At 35.5% G+C, this 20,888-nt stretch overlaps 1 protein-coding gene and 1 pseudogene across 9 annotated transcripts in view; one reads left to right on the top strand and one right to left on the bottom strand.

The window, feature by feature from the left end:
- The window catches only part of STRBP (spermatid perinuclear RNA binding protein), a 143,371-nt gene that overhangs the window by 82,974 nt on the left and 39,509 nt on the right, over positions 1–20,888 (bottom strand). The window lies entirely within an intron of this gene.
- On the top strand, positions 11,728–12,472 carry LOC141505634 (superoxide dismutase [Mn], mitochondrial pseudogene; annotated as a pseudogene).

Below are 20,888 nucleotides of genomic sequence, written 5' to 3'. Positions count from 1 at the left end.
CTGCTTTCTCCTCATTTTACACCATATTGCTATCATGAACTCCTCCATCATGCACCATATGATTCCTCAAGGCAATTTCCCTTCATTCCTGATGAGCTCTTATATGTGTTTTCTTCCACCATTAAAATATGTACTCCTTGAGGGCAGGAATTATTTTTCTTTTTACTTGTATTTTCCCAAACTTAGCACAGTGCCTGGTAAACACTAGAAATTTAATGATTATTGAATTGATGACTAAAATGAAATATTCTGACCTTTTTCTGAATTTCCTCAACATGCCCTGTCTCATTTGTAAGAGAACTTTATTCTAACATCTTTGAAGGTAGGAACTTCTTGATCCATAACTACAATATCCATAACTCCAACCTCATGTGTGAGCATGTGCTTTTCAACAAACCTCATTTCCCCATGTTTAAACTTAAGATGCAGTCTTTATCGAAAAATTTAGGGTTTAAAAACTAGACTAGAAGTGTCTTATAAAGTGGTTGTAGATTTTTTTACTTACATTTCCCTCTTTTTTCACACTTGTTTTTACGCTCATTGTTGCAAGATTTTTTAATTGCATTTCCTGCTTTTTTGTACTTGTCTTTGTTCTCATTGTTTTGCATTTGTTTCTAGTATATTAGGTTATGTTTTGTCACGTTCTGCCCAGAAATGACTCAGAAAAAAATTTTGTACAGTGGTGAATTCAAGTGAAAAGTGATCCAGTTTGCAAAAGTGCTGCTGAACAACCCAAGATTGGCTATAGGAAGAAGAAACCCTACTGAAAACAGCATGGCAGAAGAAGACCATGAGAGGCAAGTCAGTCAAATGGCCTGATTTAGAGAGGGAACTGAAGAGATGGATTGAAGAGGCAATTGAAGGGCAACTGAATTTCTGTGTTGACAGTTTTCAAATGAAAAAATTAAAGTTATATATATCATAAGAAAAAATACTCCAAATCACTACTGATTAGAGAAATGCAAATTAAAACAACCAATGAGGTATCATCTCACACCTGTTGATTAGCCCAGATGAAAAAAAAAAAAGGGAAGATGATCAATGTTGGAAAGGTTGTAGGAGAATTGGGACACTGATGCATTGGCCGGAGTTGTGATCCAACCTTTCTGGAGAGCAAAATGGAACTATGCCCAAAGAGCAATAAAACTGTTCATACCCTTTGACCCAGCAATTCCAATTCTTGGAATATATCCAAAAGAAACTGTAAAAAATGGAAAAGTCCTACATGTTCCAAATTATTCATAGCAGCTCTTTTTGTAGAGGCAAAGAATTGGAATTTTGAGGGGATTCCATCAATTGGGGAATGACTAAACAAATTATGGTACATAAATGCTATGGAATATTATTATTCTATAAGAAACCAAAATGGTTGGACTTATAGGATCTGATGCTGAGAGAAGGAAGTAGAGCCAAGAGAACAATGTACACATGAACAACCTTGATGGAAGCAACTCCTCTTGACAGTCCAGAAAGTTAGGACAACTATAACTTGACTGGTTATGGACTATTTATCCCCAACCAGAGGAAGAAAAATAAAAAAAAATACAAAGAGGGAAAAAACACTCTTCTGAATCTGATAAACACTTTATAAAAATTATCTCTTATGTATCTCTTTCCCTCAATCCTAATTCCTCATGCTAAAAATAACTAATTTGTAAATTGTTTAACAAAATATGTATGTAAAATGCTCATCTGACTATTCCCTGCTGAGGGGAGGGGGGTGGGAAGGGAAGGTAGAAGGAAATTTTATAATTTGGAAATATGCACATACAAATGGATGAAAATAAATAAATTTATATTTTTTTTTAAAAAAAGAAATTTCTGTGTCCACAAAGATGGTTCAGCATGAGGCAATTAGAATTGCTGATAAAAAAAAAAGTGACTGATTTCAAAGGAGGACACAACTGATGCTTCAGGTTCATGAAACAGACTAAGCATGTGTACAGACACCAGACTTGATGCCTGAAAGCTATGAGTAGAAGGTCCTTGAATTTCATGATGAATAAAACTTGAGTTCAAAAACTTCATGAAATAATTTTTTTTCAAATTTTGGGCACCAAAATTAAAATCTATCTTATGCATGGCAGCATCTTATACATTGGGAAATGTATAATGGGGGAAATACAGTAACCCCATACCACACTATCTCCTTCACATACTCTACCTTCCAAAGAAATAACCCTCATTTTCTCACCTCTAGACTCTTTTTTTTTTAGGTTTTGCAAGGCAAATGGGATTAAGTGGCTTGCCCAAGGCCACACAGCTATGTAATTATTAAGTGTCTGAGACTGGATTTGAACCCAGGTACTCCTGACTCCAAGGCCGGTGGGTTATCCACTATGCCACCTAGCCGCCCCACCTCTAGACTTTTGTTGTACATTTGAAATTCCTTCCTTTCCTATCCGATGTAGTAACTATTCTTTAAATATCCCTCTCTCTACAGGGGGGCAGCATTTCCCATGGAACTCCTTTCCCCCCAAATTCCAAAAACTATCAAATTATGACTCTAGCCAAAATTTAGAAGGGCAGCACCCACAGAAAGACTGAGTGATACATTTTCCCAGTCCAAGGTAAGTTAGAAGTTCTGGGAAAGGTGGGTCTCACCAGGACCAGAAGTTGGGAAAAGCCCCAGTTGCTGCACAGCAGGGCAGGGGGGCGGGGCACAGCTTGAAGGGGTGGGGAGAAAATTCTGCTATAACAGAATGAGTGTGGAGTGAGGGTGCACCAGCTGCAGAACCTGCAGTGAGAATTGGGAAAAACCAGCCTGCACATCCAGAGCACAACCCACAGACCATAAGGGAGCCAGGGGAGAAGGCAGAAATATCTCTGCTCTCCCTAGGGGCAGGACTCTGCTGCTTACCCACTCAGATCTAGCTTGCAGTTTGGCCTTCTATACTAAGATAACCCAGGACCCCTCCTTACAATTCCTAGGCAAAGGGGAGTACTGTGGTCATCTACATTATCAAAACACAGGCAAGAGAACATAAGGCCTTGGAGGAATAAAGGTCCCAGTGGGTGTCCCCCCCCCCAAAGAAAAAACAAAGCCCTGGAAGTGCTGTAAATTTGTCTTGGGCTGAGGAAATGAGTAAACAACAGAAAAAGAAAAATCTGACCATAGAAAATTACTTTAGTCCCATGGAGGATCAAAATACATACTCTGGGGATGACAAAAATTGAAGATTCCAGATCCAAAACCTCCAAGATAAATAGAAAATGGGATCAGACTATGGATGAGCTCAAAAAAGATGTTGAAAACCAATTAAAGGAGGTGGAGGAAAAATTGGGAGGAAGAATGAGAGCAATGAAGAAAAATCATGAAAATCAAATCAACAGCTTGGTGAAAGAAATAAAAAAACACTGAGGAAAATAATATGTTAAAAACCAGCTTAGGCCTAATGGAAAAAGCAAAACAAGAGGTAAATGAGGAGAAGAATGCCTTAAAAAGCAGAATTGGTCAGCTGGAAAAGGAGATAAAAAAGCTCTCTGAAGAAAATAACTCTTTCAAATGTAGAATGGAACTCAAGGAAACTGATGACGTTGCAAGAAATCAGGAAGAAATAAAACTCTTCCAAAAAAGCCAAAAATTAGAAGAAAAGGTGAAATATCTCATTGGAAAAACAACTAACCTTGAAAACAGACCCAGAAGAAATCATTTAAAAATTATTGGTCTCCCTGAAAGTCTTGACCACGAAAAGAGCCTAGACTTCATTTTTCAAGAAATAATACAGCAAAATTTCCAAGATGCTAGAAGCAGAGGGTAAAATAGAAATAGAGGGAATTCACTGTTCACCTCCTGAAAGAGATCCCAAAAGAAAATCTTCCAGGAATATTATAGCCAAATTCCAAAACTCACAAATCAAAGAGAAAATTCTCAAAGCTGCCAGAAACAAACAATTCAACTACAGAGGCTTCATATTCAGGATTACACAGGATCTGGCAGCCTCTGCATTAAGGGCTCATAAGGATTGGAATATGATATTCCGGAAGGCAAAAGGTCTTGGTTTACAACCAAGAATCAACTACCCAGAAAAACTGAACATCCTCTTTCAGGGGAAAAGATGGACTTTCAGTGAAACAGGGAAACTTTCAAACTTTCCTAGTGAAACAACCAGAGCTAAACAGGAAGTTTGATCTCCAAGTACAGGGCTCTGATGAATCATAGAGGGGGTGGATGAGGACTAATTATAATGATATTGAACTGTTTATATTCCTGCATGGGAAGGAGATATTGATATATGAACTTTCTCATTTATAAGAGCTGTTAGAAGGAGCATATAGAGAGAGGGCACAGGAAGGCGCGGAATATAATGGTATAATATAGTAAAATATAGTAAAAAGATGGAGTCAATGGGTGATAAAGGAAAGTACTGAAAGGAGATGAAGAAGAAGCTAAGAAATTTCACATAAGAGTCAAGAAAAAGCTTTTTCAATGGAGTGGAAAGAGGGAAGGCAAGGGAGAATGAGTGAGCCTTCATTCTCATCAGAAATGGTTGAGAAAGGAAATAACATACAAGCTTAATAGGGTGAGGAAATCTATCTTACCCTAGAGAAAAATGAGAAGAAAGGGATGGGATAAGGGGCAGTGGGGGGAGGGAAGGGGGGAATAGGTGACAGAAGAAAGGGAAGATTGAGGGAGAGGATATGCAGATACAACACACTTCTGGACAGGGCCAGGATGAAAGGAGAGAGAGAGAGAATAGAATGAGAGTGGGGAGGAAGAGAGTGGAGGGAAATACAGCTAGTAATAGCAACTGTGTGAAAAATACTGAAGTAACTTCTCTGGCAGACTTATGAGAGACAGAGCCATTGGAATCTAAACACAGAATGAAGTATATTTTTTTCTCTCTCACTATTCTTGAGGTTTCTCATCTTCTTGGGGGGGTATGTTTACTCTGATAACAAAATTATTGTAATAATATAAAATAAATCTAGATCCTTAAAAAAATAAAAGTAAATGTCACCCTCTCGAAGCATGGATGTATTTGCATGAACTGATGCTGAGCAAGATGAGTAGAACCAGAAAAACATTGTACACCCTAACAGCAACATGAGGATGATGATCAACCTTGATGGACTTGCTCATTCCATCAGTGTAACAATCAGGGACAATTTCAGGCTCTCTGTGATGACGAATACCATATATATCCAGAGAAAGAATTTGGACAAGAACCAAAGACTTATTACCTTCAATTTGGGGGGGGGGGGGGAAACTGTTGTCTCATTATGTAGTTTTGCTGTTTCTTATACTTTATTTTTCTTCCTTAGGGATGTGATTTCTCCCTCATCACATTCAACTTGGATCAATGTATACCATCTATGTAAAGACAAACAGACTGCCTTCTGTGGGGGGTGTAAGGAAGCAAGAACGGAGAAAAATTGTAGAGCTCAAAATAAATAAAATCTTGCTTGAAGAGGAAAAAAAATGCCAACCTCTCTCCATCGAGTCTTAACTGATCTTCCTCATCTGGAAGAGATTTCTCGCTCTCATGTATTTTGTACCCTTCTTGTGCACTCTGCGTTATATATCTAGCTGGTTAATTCAACTCTATCATACTATAAACTAGAACTTTCTTATCTTTTTATACTCCCACACACATAAGTTGTTTAATAAACATTTGATAATCAAATGAAACAATGTTTGAGGATAGGTGAGTGAAGTGTTATAATACTAAGTATATAATAAATAATATATGATGTTATTACACAGAACACACACACATAGAGAGTACTAAAAGGTACTATTAATCTGGAAATGCCATCAAGTACAAGCCTAGTGATGCATATCTAGATCCAAAGAGCTACTTTGTTTCTAGTGTCAAAAAATAAAGCACCAAAAAGGTGCATTTAGGGGCCACAGCAAATCATAAAGAGCACTAAGGCCATATCCATAATACTCAATCATAGATCCCTGAAGAATTCAGAAGTCTATTTGAAACAGGAGTCATCTTCTTTTTGTGGGAGCAAAACACTAGAAACAAAATAGGTGGTCATCAACTGGAAAAAAAGGAAACAAATTATGATAGATGAATGTAATGGATAATTAGAAATGATGAGCATGAAAGGGGAAATTATCATTTATGTAGATGATATGTTGTTCTATTTTACCCTAGAAAAATAAGTGAAACAACTTTAGCAAAGTTGCAGGTTACAAAAAAGAAATCAACAAAACTTGTCAACATTTCTCTTACAATACTGAAACAATGTAGCAGTAAGAGGGGGAAAAAAAGGAAAGTATAAAATACTTAAGAGTAAACTTTCCAAAAAGAGGGTGGTGAAAGCTGAAAAGAATATTAACTAACAAAATGAATGCACAGAAACAAGAGAATCTATAATAATGTCAATAATAGTGTAAAGAAAAATAGCTAAGATTTTAGAATTCTGCTAACAAAATGACAAATCATAATTCCACATGAAACATGTGATCCACCCTCTAGAAATCAAGGAGACTCAGAACGCTAACTCATTTGTTTTATTTAAACATATCTACTGTGGAAATGGACAACTAAGCGGCACAGTGGATAGTGCCATACCTGGAATCAGGAAGACTCATCTTCCTGAGTTCAATTTTGGTCTCAGACACTTACCAGCTGTATGACCTTGGGCAAAATACTTAACTCTATTTACCTTAGTTTCCTCATATGTAAAATGAGCTAGATAATGAAGAAATGGCTCTCTTGTCTCATTGGGTTGGTTTTATGGTTTGTTTTTTTGCAAGGCAGTGGGGTTAATTGGCTAGCCCAAGGCCACACAGCTAGGTAACTAAGTGTCTGAGTCCAAATTTGAACTCAGGCACTCCTGACTCCAAGGCCGGTGCTCTATCCACTGCGCCACCTAGCAACCCCTCGTGTCATTTCTTTACCAAGAAAACCCCAAATGAAGTAAGGAAGAATTTGTACATGACTGATGACATGACTGTACATTTGTACATGACTGTACAAATAGAATGTTTTGCTTCACTACATGTTCATAACAGGTTTTGGTTTTCTTGCTTTTTCAGTGAGGGAGGAGAAAATTCAAGAATGAAAATAAAATAAATGGAGATCATGAAGAATGCACAGAGAAACACACAAACTGATAAAAAGTGAAGTTTAAAGAGATAAAATACACACAACGACTATAACAATGGAAGACATGGAAAAACTACCACCACAAACAAATAAAACTGAAAATATAAACAACTTGATCTCAAAGAAGATACATGAGAGGTCACTACCCCACTCCTTTTCAAATATCAAGGTCTCTAGCGTGGAACATTTGCAAATAGCTGACTTTTTCAATGTGTTCAATTTTTCTGAATTTTTTCATGTTTTTTTTTCTTTTTCTCCTTTTTTAAGACTTTGTCATAAGTGAAGATTCTCTGGGAGAAGAAGAAAGAATGTAAGAGAAAACAATTTAAAACAAAATAAAAATAATAAAATGAAAAATAAAAAATAAAAACAAAATCTATAACTTTTTTAATAAAGGTATACTAGTACTTATTAACTGAACTGAGAAATAAGTTTAGCCCATTAAGCTAAATGAATCAGGTTAAAAGGGAAGGAAAATCATGTTGAGAAAAGGGTCTTTGAAGTCTGGACACATATCATCCAACACAGAACAAATATGTAATTAAAATGAATAAAAATTTCTATGGGAACCTTAATTTCCTATCAAGACTCATTATGTAACAGTATATGATTTTTTAAATATATATTTAATCTTATCAAGAATGCTTTCTCTCCCTCTCATTTGTTCCTATGTATCACTAAACAATACTGAAAAAGAAAACCCTCATCAAATATGTTGAGCAAAACAAATTCTTTCATTACCATATCCAAAAATGTTCATCTCATTTGCATTCTGAGTCTATCATACCTCTGTAAGGAGGTAGGTAGTAGCTAGGTAGTAACATGTTTCATCTTTGGTGTTCTGGAATTAAAGTTCACCATTGCATTTATCAGTTGTTTTTCTTTATAATATTGTTTTAATTCTATAAATTGCTTCCTAAATTCTGTTCACTTCACTCTGTACTAGCATATAGTCTTCCTAGTTTTCTCTGAAACTTTATCTTATCATTTCTTATGACATAGTAATATCCCATTCAACTCATATACCAAAATTTTTTTTGACATTATCCAAATGTCATCTCCCAGGTTTTTTTGCTACTGCAAAAAAGAGTTTCTATAAATAATTTTGTACATAGCAATCTCTTTTCCTCTTTCTTTGAGACCTTTGGGGCACATGGCTATTAGTGATATTATAGAGTCAAAAGATATTTAGTCAACAAGCATTAATTATACACTTACCATGTTCCAGGTATTGTGCTAAACACTGGAGAAGACAAAGAAAGGCCATAAACAAAAAACCAATCACTGCTATCAAGGAGTTCAGCGTTTAATAAGGCAAAAAAATCTGCAAACATTACAAATAAGGTATCTGCAACTGGAGATTCTTTCAGAGAGAAGGCACTAACTTTAATAAAGACAAGGGAAAAGACTTTATCCTCTCCCCTCCCCCAAAAGGAAAAGATTTTAGAAGAGTTATGAAGGGAGCCATGTGGCTGAGGTGGAAGACAGAGTTCTAGTCAAGGAAAACAGGAAGTGAAAATGTCCAGAATTTAATGACAGACTGTAACAAGAAACATGAGCAGCATAAGGCAAGGGTCACAGGATTTCCAAGGACATGGAAGGGAGTGAGGTATAAAAAGAGTTAAAAAGACAAATAAGGAATTAGGTTATGAAGGGCTTTAAAAGCCAAAGGATTTTATATTTGATCCTGGAAGTAATAGGAACCATCAGCTTGCTGAATGAGAGAATAATATGGTCAAACTTTCACTTTAGGAAGATCAATTTGAGATGTGAGTGGAATATGAAGAGACTTGAGGCAGGAAGAACAAGCAGCAGTTTACTAAAATAGTCCATGTGTGAGGTGATCAAGGCTTACACGAAGGTTTAATAGTGTCAGAAGAGAAAAGGCAGAAACAATAGCATCTAGCAATAGCCTGGACATGAAGGGTGAAAATAAGTCAAGGATTTTATGTGTGGGGGACTAAGAGAATGATGGTATCCTTGATGGAGGATTTGGAAGGAAAAAAAATGAGTTCTGTTCTGGACAGGTATTTAAGTTGTCGACAAGACATTCAATTTGATATACAATAAGAAGCTGGAGAAATATGACTTTTGAGACAGTTCCAAATTATTTTTGAGAACGATTGGATTAATTAGCAGTTCCATCAACAGTATATTAATAGAACATGTATTCCTAAAACACTGTTGCTCTTCTTTCCCTCTTTCCTGTCAAGACTATCTAAAAGTAACTCTTCTCTCAGTCAATCTCACCAAAAACAAAACAAAACAAAAGGTTACAAAACACAGCTAATCTACTAGCTTAAAATAACCATTCTGAAGCTTCAAAATGTTTCCAGGTACTTCACAGTTGCAGGTAGCGTCTTATAATATGGAACATTTGTTAAGTCCTTAACAACAAACCACAACCACAACTTGCACTTCTATCATGTTTTGAGGTTTGGCAAGGCACCTCCTCACAACGACGCTGTGATATAGAAAGTATGTGTTATTATCTCCACTTTACAGTTAAGGAAAGGTTAAATGATTTGTCCAAAGTCATACAATTAATATTACAACTTGAACCAAGATCTCCTGAATCCAAGTACAATGCTTTCTATTACACCACACTGCTACTGTAACAATATCTAAACTAGGAGGCAGCTAGGTGGCACAGAGCACCAGCCCTGGAGTCAAGAGGACCTGAGTTCAAATCTGACCTCAGTCAATTAATAATTATCTAGCTGTGTGACCTTGGTAAAGTCACTTAAGCCCATTGTCTTAAATAATTTTTTTTAAAAAGATGTCTATGCTATATTAAAAGAAGAGAACATCTTCCTTTAGATGGACTGCCTTTATGGATTGGTTGGTTATTATTCTTCACTCTTGAAGAAGACCAAAATGATATCACTTTGTTAGAATCAAGTTACAGTATGTCCAACTCTGGCTGGTAAAGTATATTTAAAAAGGAAGTCAACATGTTAGCCTTTGTCTTAGCAGATTTATCAAGATTCAAAAAGTGCTTTGAAGGAGCTGTAGATCAAAGTAGTTAAAAAATATGAACAATTTCACATTAATAATATCCAAATCCACTCAATGGAATTTACCAAGAGTCATTTGGGGAATGGATTTTAAAGATGAGGAAAGGAGCATTTTTTTCCTTCTTAACAATTCAACTACCTAAAAAATATTTGGTAGACTTAGCCATGCCTTTCATCCCTGCTACTAGAGATGCTGAGGCTACTATATCTTAGAGCCCCACGTTCTAAACTACAATGGACTAAAGCTGACAGGCCCACACTAACTCTGGAATCAATCTGATGTCCACCTAAGAGTGGCAAGTCACCAGGTTGCCTAAGAGGCAAAGGGGCTCAAGTAAGAAATAGAATATATCAAAGCTTCTGTGGTAATCAATAATAATGGGATCAGGCCCAAGAGAAGTCAGTGTACCTCCACGCTGGGCAAGATAGGGAGACTCTATGATAATGATAGGAGGGAGGAGGAGGAGAAGGAAGATGATGAAAGAAAATAAAGAGGAGGTAAGGGGGTGAAATTTAGGGGCTGGACTATATATATAAAACACATCAACTTGCTTTTATGTGTACCCAAAAGCAACAAGAGATAGCATTTCATGAGACACATGGTCACCTCAGAGTGTTCCAAAAGTCTTAATGTAATTCTAAGTTTTAAAAGCCATGAATTAACAGTGATGATATAAGGTAAGTAAGACTTCATATGACTCAAGACATAATGGATATGAAATATAAATTAGAACTAAATAGTCCAGAGAATTATGGGGAAATGATGACATCTTAGGACTTAAGGAAGGCTAGTTCTCCCACAAATATCCCAATAAAGCTCTAAAAATGCACCAGAATTAACACTGATAAAGCAAACCAAAGAGAATCAACTAAAAACTCCTTTTTCCAGTTAATCGCACAAAAACAGTACCAGAATCCAGTGGAAGTTCAAGAGCAGTGTTAAGCAAGAGCAGGTAAAAAGGGAGATATAAAATGGCATAATCTGACAAGAGAAAAAAGACAAGGCCAGAACAGGATCCCAGTCTGAGATGACATAACCATTCCATCCAGCAAGAGATAGGCCTGGCCCCAATACCTAGGGAGGTTCATTTCAGCATTCAGGCAGCCAAGGACTGACACAAAGAATACAAAGCAAGACAATTCATGCAGAAGGCAGGACCTGGTATTGGTCACTGAACTTTAGGAGTATATGAGTTTTATCTGACACAAGCATAATCCCACACCCCAATCCCAAAACTGAGTCTATAGAGATGGGGATAAATCCAAAAAGAGAAAAAAATCTACAGTAAGTCTAAATAGAACTTCAGAGAAAAGTATATCATAAGGACAATAAAAGGACCTGATAAAAATTAAAAAAAAAAAAAGATAAAAAATGGAATACTAGTGAAAAAAATGGCAAGGAGAATACTTTACAATGAAAAGCAATAAATTTACCTAAGATTATTAAACTCCCTAAAAATAATAAGCCAAACAAAAAAATGACTCCACAAGATTAAGAAAAAGAAATTTTTAAAGACTGAAAAAAAAAAGGAAATGTATGATGCATATAGTTATTAAAAACAAGTGACCCAGACCGTCCTTGTTATGGTCCCCAAACTCCGGCTTCCTCTGGGCCCGGCTGCGGTTTGGTGCTCCCCGGCAGCGTCCTCTGGCCATGGCTGCCATCCTGTGCCGGCTGACGTGCAGGAGAACTAATAAATTAGTACCAGCTTTGGGATGCTTGGGCTCCAGACAAAAGCACAGCCTCCCGGACTTGCCTTACGATTACGGTGCATTGGAGCCTCACATCAATGCACAAATCATGCATTTGCATCACAGCAAACATCATGCCACTTATGTGAATAACCTGAATGTTACAGAAGAAAAATATAAAGAGGCCTTGGCAAAGGGTGATGTTACTACTCAGGTATCTCTTCAGCCTGCATTGCGGTTCAATGGTGGTGGTCATATCAATCACACTATTTTCTGGACAAACCTTTGCCCAAATGGTGGAGGAGAACCCAAAGGGGAATTGCTGGAAGCCATCAACCGTGATTTTGGTTCTTTTGAGAAATTTAAGGAGAAGTTGACAGCTGTGTCAGTTGGTGTTCAAGGTTCAGGTTGGGGTTGGCTTGGCTTCAATAAGGAGCAAAAACGGCTGCAGATTGCTGCTTGTTCTAATCAGGATCCTTTGCAAGGAACTACAGGTCTTATTCCTCTATTGGGAATTCATGTGTGGGAACATGCATATTATCTTCAGTATAAAATTGTTAGACCTGATTACCTAAAAACAATCTGGAATGTAATTAATTGGGAGAATGTGACTGAAAGATACTTGGCTTGTAAAAAGTAAAGTGGTGGCATATTCACTGTTTAAACATTTGCTCTTGTTGAAGCTGGTTTTGTAGTATATGGCACTGTAATTTGTCAACTCTCATGTTACCTGTTAAAATATGTGCTCTTAAACAAATTGCTTAAAACCGTGAAAGAGTTCTTATTTTTCAAAACTTTTTGGTTTTGTGTAATAAGTATGCATAATAACTTAGGGATTGAGTGTGGGTCTTATGAATGTTTCAGTTAGCCTATGTGCTTAATGAGCAGCATGACTGTTGTCATGATAAAAACAAAAATAAGCACAGTCCACTTACTTTCCTTCTTAAGATAATTGCTTCTAGGGAGGTCTTTAATCCTGTGGTATAGTAACTATAATACAATCAATTCTCCACTCTGAATAACAGTGATGTTAAATGAAGGAGGGGAAGGAGGGAAAGAATTTGAAATTTAAAAAAGAGAATCTTAAAACTTTTACATGTAATTGGTAAATGTTTAATGGAATAAATAAAAATATAATTAAAAAATAAAAAAAAAGTGACCCAGAAAAGTGTGTCATGGAGAGTTTACCTAAGAATCTTTAAACTACTATAAAATCATGATCCTGACTCTCTTGTCCAATCTCTTCAAATTATGGAGCCTTAAGAGGGCAAGTGTCTTGCCAAAGGTCATACCAACTGCAAAGTTTCTCCTTCTGAAAAGTTAGGAAAGAATTCTTAAAGAGTTATATGGGAGGAGCAGCTAGGTGGAACAGTGGATAGAGTACCAGCCCTGGAGTCAGGAGTACCTGAGTTCAAATCCGGTCTCAGACACTTAATAATTACCCAGCTGTGTGGCCCTCGGCAAGCCACTTAACCCCAATGCCTAGCAAAAACTTAAAAAATAATAATAATAATTTAAAAAAAAAGGATATCCATTAAAACACATCACTAACAGTAAACAAGCCTCCCTGTAATCTACAGAACAGTGGTGATGAAATAGGGGGCGGGGCGGGGCAAAAAATGAGGTAGATTTTTTCAAACAAAACCAAAATGTGGTTTTATTTTAGATAAATACTTTCTGGTTATAGGGGAGGGTGCTATTGAGGGGTGGGACATGTCTTTGGAAAATAGGAAGTAGATATAGGACTTGGTGGGTTGTTATTTTATCAATCTTCCAAAAATTTTTTATTTTTTTTCTAATATTGAGTCAATGGTTTTGCACATAACTGGCAAAATTAAAAGTTTTTTTAAAGAAATGAATGATAACATTAAAGACAACTAGAAATCGACTCCTCACCATAAAACTGTCCAAGTGTCATAAATTTTAAGACATCAGCATAGAAAGAGAACTCAAAACCTTCAAAGTTATCTAATCCAATTCTCTCATTCCGTGAGAGGAAAAAGTTGAGATACAGAAGTGACTTGCTCAAGACTATCAACTATCCAAGCTGTGGAAGTAGAATCAATTACCTGACTCACAATACAGTGCTTTTGGATAATTAATAATCCTGGAACTACTGGCAGAATTCTTTCCACAGAGGCATGTATTTTCAATATCTGAGTCAGACGCTCTCAATCACTGCAGATACAGATGAACTGCCCAAAAGTATATAAAAGCAATGAATGCTACTACATTAAATCAAGCACAAAGAATGAGAGAGGTTACATGCTAGTGACAGCAGCTAGGGAAATAATTTCTCTAGAGTTTAAAAGTTGTCAATATATCTTTGGTAGCATGCACTATTGTAAAACACAACCATTATTGAATTGAGTACATATGAGCAATTTTTAAAGAAAAATATATCTGTCTTTGCTAAAGCTAACAGAAGATTTGCCTCAATAGTTTCAATTCAATAAACATGTAGTAAGCAAGGTGATTTGCACTAAAAAAAGCTTTCTGGTAATATAAAAGATCCCCTTATACTTAAAAATTATTAAGGAATCCCAATTTTATGTGGGTTTTATATATCAAAATTAAGTTTTGTCTCACAGACTTTAAAAAGATTTTTGAGAACCTCTGCATCAGATGAATCAAAAAGCCCTCACAATACAGAGACTGTTCTCAAGTCACTTCCAATCTAATGGGAAACAGAAGACTCGGGACAAAATAATTAGAAACTGTAGTACAAGAGTTGGAAAAATATAGACCAAATATGTCAAATTTGAAGGAAATATAGCTTTTACCTAGAAAGATAAGGAAAGGTTTCTTCAGAGATAATACTGAAGCAGGAGGCCTCTGAACTGTGACTGAAAAAAAGAAACTGTAATTTACAATAGATGGAAATGAGAGGAGTACATTCCAAACAGGGAAATGAAAATAGATACAAAGAAATGATAAATGGTAAAATGAGAATAAGGGACTCAATAGTTCAGGATGAATGTATAGAAAGTGTAAGTCTACCAGGGACAAGTAAAATAAGTTGGAATCAGATTATTCAGAGCCTTACTTAGATTGCTTAAGTATCAACATTCAATTAAATTTAAACTTCATACAACTTATAGTGAAGAATGTAAATATCTAGTGTCCCATGAATGCTAAGATTATACATTAGGCATCTGCTATATACAATGAGAGAGGCAGTATGAAATTGCACACAGAGATTTTGACTGGCTTAAGTCAGAAAAACCAAGTTTCATGTTCAAACTGCCATTTAATGGTTATCTGACCCTAGGCAAATCAAACTTAGTGACCCAGACAAATAAGACTATAAATTAAAATGTGCTGCATTACTGAAGGGAGAGTTAATGTAATGAAATCAAGAAACTAGACCCCCCCCCAAAAAAAAGTTCAATGTATTGATTTCATTGCTGAGAGATCAATTAGGAAAATCTCTCCTGTATGGCATTGTGTCTATTGTCCAAATAACTATTCTCTGCCAAAGAAATTTCTACTTTAGGTGGAAAGTTGACTATTTCTTCTAGCTCCAAGAACTAATTATCTCTTTAAATCACAGCATGTTAAAATGAAAGGATATCATCTATCCCCTCTTTTTTTCCAAATGAGAAAAATGAACAATATTTTAGGAAGGAATATTGATAAGCAGAAGTACATAAAGGAGAGATTAGTGACCAGAATGACTAGAGGATTGGAAATCAAACCATAAAAAAAGAAAAGATTAGAGTAACAGAAGATTATTTAAAGTTCAAAAAATAAGACTTGGGGAGAAAAGTAAAAAATATCTTCAAGTATCTGAAAAGGGTAAACAGAGTTGATGTGTTTGGATCCCAAAGGTTTGAGAATTCAGACAACAAGAAGAAGGGCCAAGTTGACTTAGGTCAATGTAAAAAGCAAATTCATATTCACAATATCCTTCACCCCAAGGTTGTTGTGATTAAAGTAAATATAGTAAAGAGGAAAGAATAATAACTGGAATCTTGAAGACCTAGCTTCAAAATTTACTTCTAATATGAACTATGTGATCACGATCAAATCTAAACCCTGGGCTTCAGTTTCCTCATGTATAAATTGGAGGAGTGGAATGAATGGATGGCTTCTAACAGTCCATCCAGCTCTAGATCAAGAGCTATATAAAAACTCAAGAACCCACTATTCTCCAAAAAAGAGTTCCAGAATACTCTGCTCACATTAATCTCTGCCTTCTTTGATGGTCAACACTAAAGTTAATAGCATTCAATATTTCACTGACATTCCCCCTTCACATACACCTCAAGTAAAAAAAAGGAACCCTTTCTACTAGAAAATTCAATTTCCACTTGTGGAATACTTTCATATTCTATCCTATTGGTTACCAACTAAGTCAATCCAAAACTACTACCATATTGAGAAGTATTACACTTTCAGGTGATACAATAGGAAATGAAAGATGCATATTAGATAAAAAAAAAAAGGTTGCAGCATACAACCAAACTATATTACCAATGATAATTTATGCCTCAAAAATAAATGAGATAAATGAAATGCAAATGTGTAAAGGCAGTGGGTTAAGTCATACATCAAGAGCTCCACTGTCCTCTGCCAAAAATCAATCCCCATCTGAACCACTTTATCTACAGGTGCCTCACTTTGAAAACAGAAAAACTAAAGGACATAAAGGACGTTCATGATGGGGAAGGTCAGAAGATCACAACCTACAAGATCTTCTAACTTAGCAACCTAAACTTGCCTAATCCATACAACTTCAGTTCACTTCAGTTACAAACAGATGGTGATCCTTACCATGACCTACAAATGCTATACTTTCCTTGTCCTATGAAATTTTTCCATTCCTCCCTTATTTCCTGCTTCTTACCCCTGTTCTATGCATTACTCCTCCTAAACCTATTCTTCAAACCAAAGTTGTTGAAAAAAGAAGACTATAAAGAAAAATATGCATCTCTAAAATACATTCATCAACAAAAGAGAAAAAAAGAGGACATGCAATTAAAAAACCAAAACCAAAAAAATAATACATTTAAAAACCCAATTAAATACCAAAATAGAAATCCTAAAAATTGATGAGATTCAATAATACTGGAAGCAAAAATGAATCTGAATTAGCAATGAAGAGCTAATTCTTGAAAGTAACAAACCATTAATTAACAAAGATTTTAAAAAAATAAATCAAATTGCAAATATCAAAAATGAAAAGTGAATTCAAAGTAAATGAATAAAGAGAACATACTGGTTTTGCCCAATTATAAAACTAAAAACTGAAAATCTAAAGGAAATGTATATTTACAAAAATTTAAGATGACTAGGTTAACAGAATGAGAAATAAAACACTCCCACTCAAAGGGAAAAAATGTTAAGTCATAAGAATTTTTTTAAAAGTCCAGAATCAGGTGAATTTACATGCAACAGCTAATAAACACTGAAATCTATTTGTTAAAAGTTGGAGAAGAATGGATTCTATCAAATTTCTTATACAAATATGATCTTAATGCCTAACCAGAGAGAGCCAAAAATAGAAAAGAAAAACTATAGTCCAATATTCCTAATGAATACTGATATAAAAATTTTAAGAAAATGTTAGCAAAGATACTATAATAAAATATTACACAGATTGCCAGGGTGGATTTATTTATATCAGGAGTACAGAAGTAATTCAATGATTACAATAAGTATGTTAATCATAACAAAAACAATGATCCTATGTTGTCAAAGAGTCAGATAGGACTTAAATGACAGAACAACAAAAATGAACCTTTTAACCCACTACTGGAAATCCTATACCATTCTCAGTTATCAAAGAAAGAGGAAAAGAATTCATATGTACCAAAATATTTGCAGCTTTTTATAACAGCAGAGAACTAGAAAATAAGGGAATGTCCATCAAAGTGGATGCAATAATAAGTGGATACCAATAATATTGGTGTAGTCAATAAACAAGTTGTGGTTTATGAATGTTATGGACTATTATTTTCCTGTTAAAAGAAATAATGAAGCTTTCAGAGCAACCTTGGAAGAAAAATGAAATGAAACAGAGAAATGAGCAGACCCAGAACAATTTATACAATAATGAAGAAAACATCATAAAGACTACCTTAGAAGACTTAAAATCTCTGATCAACACAATGCCCAACCATAATTCGAGAGGACTCATGATAGAACATGCTGCCTAACTCTCAATACCGAGGTGAACTCAAAGTAGAAAATGAGACATTTTTTGGTACATGAACAATTCAAGAATTTGTTGTGTTGATTCTGAATATTTACCATAGGTGTTTTATTTTTGCTTTTTCAATGGGAAGAGGGAAGAGAAGACAGTGAAGGTACTTTTTCATTTGCTGAAAAGAATTTATTTAAAAGAAATTTTGTTCCCAATTTTTTCTCCTTCCTTCTTTTTTTTTTTTTTTTTTTTTAGATTTTTGCAAGGCAGATGGGGTTAAGTGGCTTGCCCAAGGCCACAAAGCTAGGTAATTATTAAGTGTCTGAGACTAGATTTGAACCCAGGTACACTCCTGACTCCACAACCAGTGCTTTATCCACTCCACCACCTAGCTGCCCCCTTTCTCCTTCCTTCTAAGCAAAGTGGTCATACGCCTGTATAAGGTACCCAAAATTTCACTCTAGCCAATTAGTTAGAATTATATCCAGAATGGAATCTCTGTTTCTTGGTTCCTCCACTTTTTGAAGGATGAAATACTAATTATAAAACAGGTCAAGAAATCATTTAGTTGCTTAACATTTGGCAGTAAGAGTGCCCCAAATGATTCATAAGAAACTAAATTCTCTAATATTCCTACTTTATCATGTCTCCATGCCAGGCTTGCAGGGGTAACATATTTCTCTTCTTTGGGAGGTCAGTGTTCTATATCAATAATAATATTGTTCCTGTTTCACCTCGAACAATCTTCACCCAAATTTATTTCAGTCCTCTGTCTTCACCTCAGTCTCCTATGGTCCCTGTTTTCTCTCAAGTAAGAAACAGCTTTATAACATAGAATGGTATTTGGTATTGATTACAGAAATGCAAATTAAAATATCTCTGAGGTACCACCTCACACCTATGATTGGCCAATATTACTAAAAAGGAAAATGATCAATACTGAAAGGAATTTAAGAAAACTGGAACACTAATGCATTGTTAAGGGAATTGTGAACTGATCCAACTTTTCTAGAGAACAACTTGGAATTATGCCCAAAGAACAATAAAAATGTGCATACCATTCAGCAATACCACTACTGGGTCTATATCTTGAAGAGATCTCGAAAAAAGGATAAAAATCCCACATATACAAAAATATTCATAGCAGCTCTTTTTTGTAGTGGCAAAGAATTGGAAATGAGGGAATATCCATCAACTGGGAAATAGCTGAATAAATTATGGTATATGAATGTGAAAGAACACTATTGTTCACTAAGAAATAATAAGGGATGGCTCTTCCGAAGACCCTGGACAACAACAACAACAACAACAACCACCACCACCACCACCACCACCACCACCACCACTACCACCACAACATGAGATGATGATCCACTATGACCTATTTATCTCAGGCGTACAATAATCAGAAAATTTTAAAATAATAGTGATAGAAAATACTATCCAAATCCAGAGAAGAAACTGTGTTTAAATGTTTTTTTTAAAGTTGTCTTACGTATTAATGTCAATTTTTTTCCTCTATGTTTTCTTTTTCTGTTTGGATTCGATTCTTCTCTTACAACCTAGCAGGGAAGGAAGGGAAGAAGGGGGGAAAAAAGTGGGAACCTCAAAACCTTTCAAAGAAAAAATGATTGGTAAAAATCACCAATGCTTGCAGTTGGAAAAATGAAGTATTATTTTTAAAAGCACGTAATGCTATATGACTTTGCCCTCTTTACTTATGCTGTTCCTTTTGAATGAAGTATATATATGCTTTTACAGTCATACTTCCATAATAAAAAATTCATTTCACCAAGACACAATGTCAGCTACAAGGTCAAATTTGCCTCCTTGCACTCAGACCTCTCTAGTTCACTTTCCTTTTTACCCAAACTTGATGAATTTCTTTACAGATACATACATACATACATACATACATATTAAGTCCTTTTCTAGGATTCTGTTTGCTGGTTTCTGGAAATCTATACAGCTATTATTCTTCTTTCATATGGATAGATAGAAGTAGCTCCTTTTTCTTGTTACATTTTGTTTTGACACATATTGTTTCTCAAAACTCCAAATTACTGGCCTAAAACAGAATACCCCCAAAACAGTCAAGTACAGTCATTGTGATTGGTAGTACTTGTCAAACACTATTTTCTTATATTTTTTACTTTTTTGCAAGGCAATGGGGTTAAGTGGCTTGCCCAAGGCCACACAGCTAGGTAATTATTAAGTGTCTGAGGCCAGATTTGAACTCAGGTACTCCTGACTCCAAGTGCTCTAAGTCAATGTGCCACCTAGCCGCCCCCAAACACTATTTTCTTAACTAACTTCTCATTTTCTAAATCTTCTTCTGAAGCATTTGTCATCAATTAAGAAGCAATAATAAAAATACTACCTGTGTCCCTAAGGTCTTCTTCAGTCACTTTTCCAAGACTCAATAATCCTCTGCATCTGCCTCTGAATTCAAAAGAAGCAGCATTGATTGTTACACAGCATGAGCTTTTAATAGTGTTTCAAATACCGAAATATGCAATAGTACAGTTCTTAAACTGAGGTTCAAGAATCTGGATTTTTAAAATATATTTTAATATTTCAAAATAATTACTTCGTTAAATTTCATTTTATACTTTAAAAACACTGCATCTTCATTTTCACCGACTGCTATCTAAAATTTAACATTTGTATCAATTATGTTTAAAAAATCTCAACCCTAAATCTGCTTATCTGAAACTTCCACTCTTTGCTTCTGGTTTTGTCATCAAGGAAAAAGTCTAATTTTATTTCAAATAACACTCATTGAGGCAGCTAGGTGACACAGTGGATAGAGTACTGGCCCTGGAGTCAGGAGTACCTGAGTTCAAATTCGGCCTCAGACAATGATTACCTAGCTGTGTGACCTTGGGCAAGCCACTTAACTCCATTTGCCTTGCAAAAACAAATAACACTCATTCAAATAGTCAAAAGACAGCAATGTAGCTT

The sequence above is a fragment of the Macrotis lagotis genome, chromosome 1 (genome assembly GCF_037893015.1).
Source record: "Macrotis lagotis isolate mMagLag1 chromosome 1, bilby.v1.9.chrom.fasta, whole genome shotgun sequence".
NCBI lineage: Eukaryota > Metazoa > Chordata > Mammalia > Peramelemorphia > Peramelidae > Macrotis > Macrotis lagotis.
The sequence above is the reverse complement of the archived record's forward strand: the minus strand, read 5'-3'. Positions and strand labels throughout refer to the sequence as shown.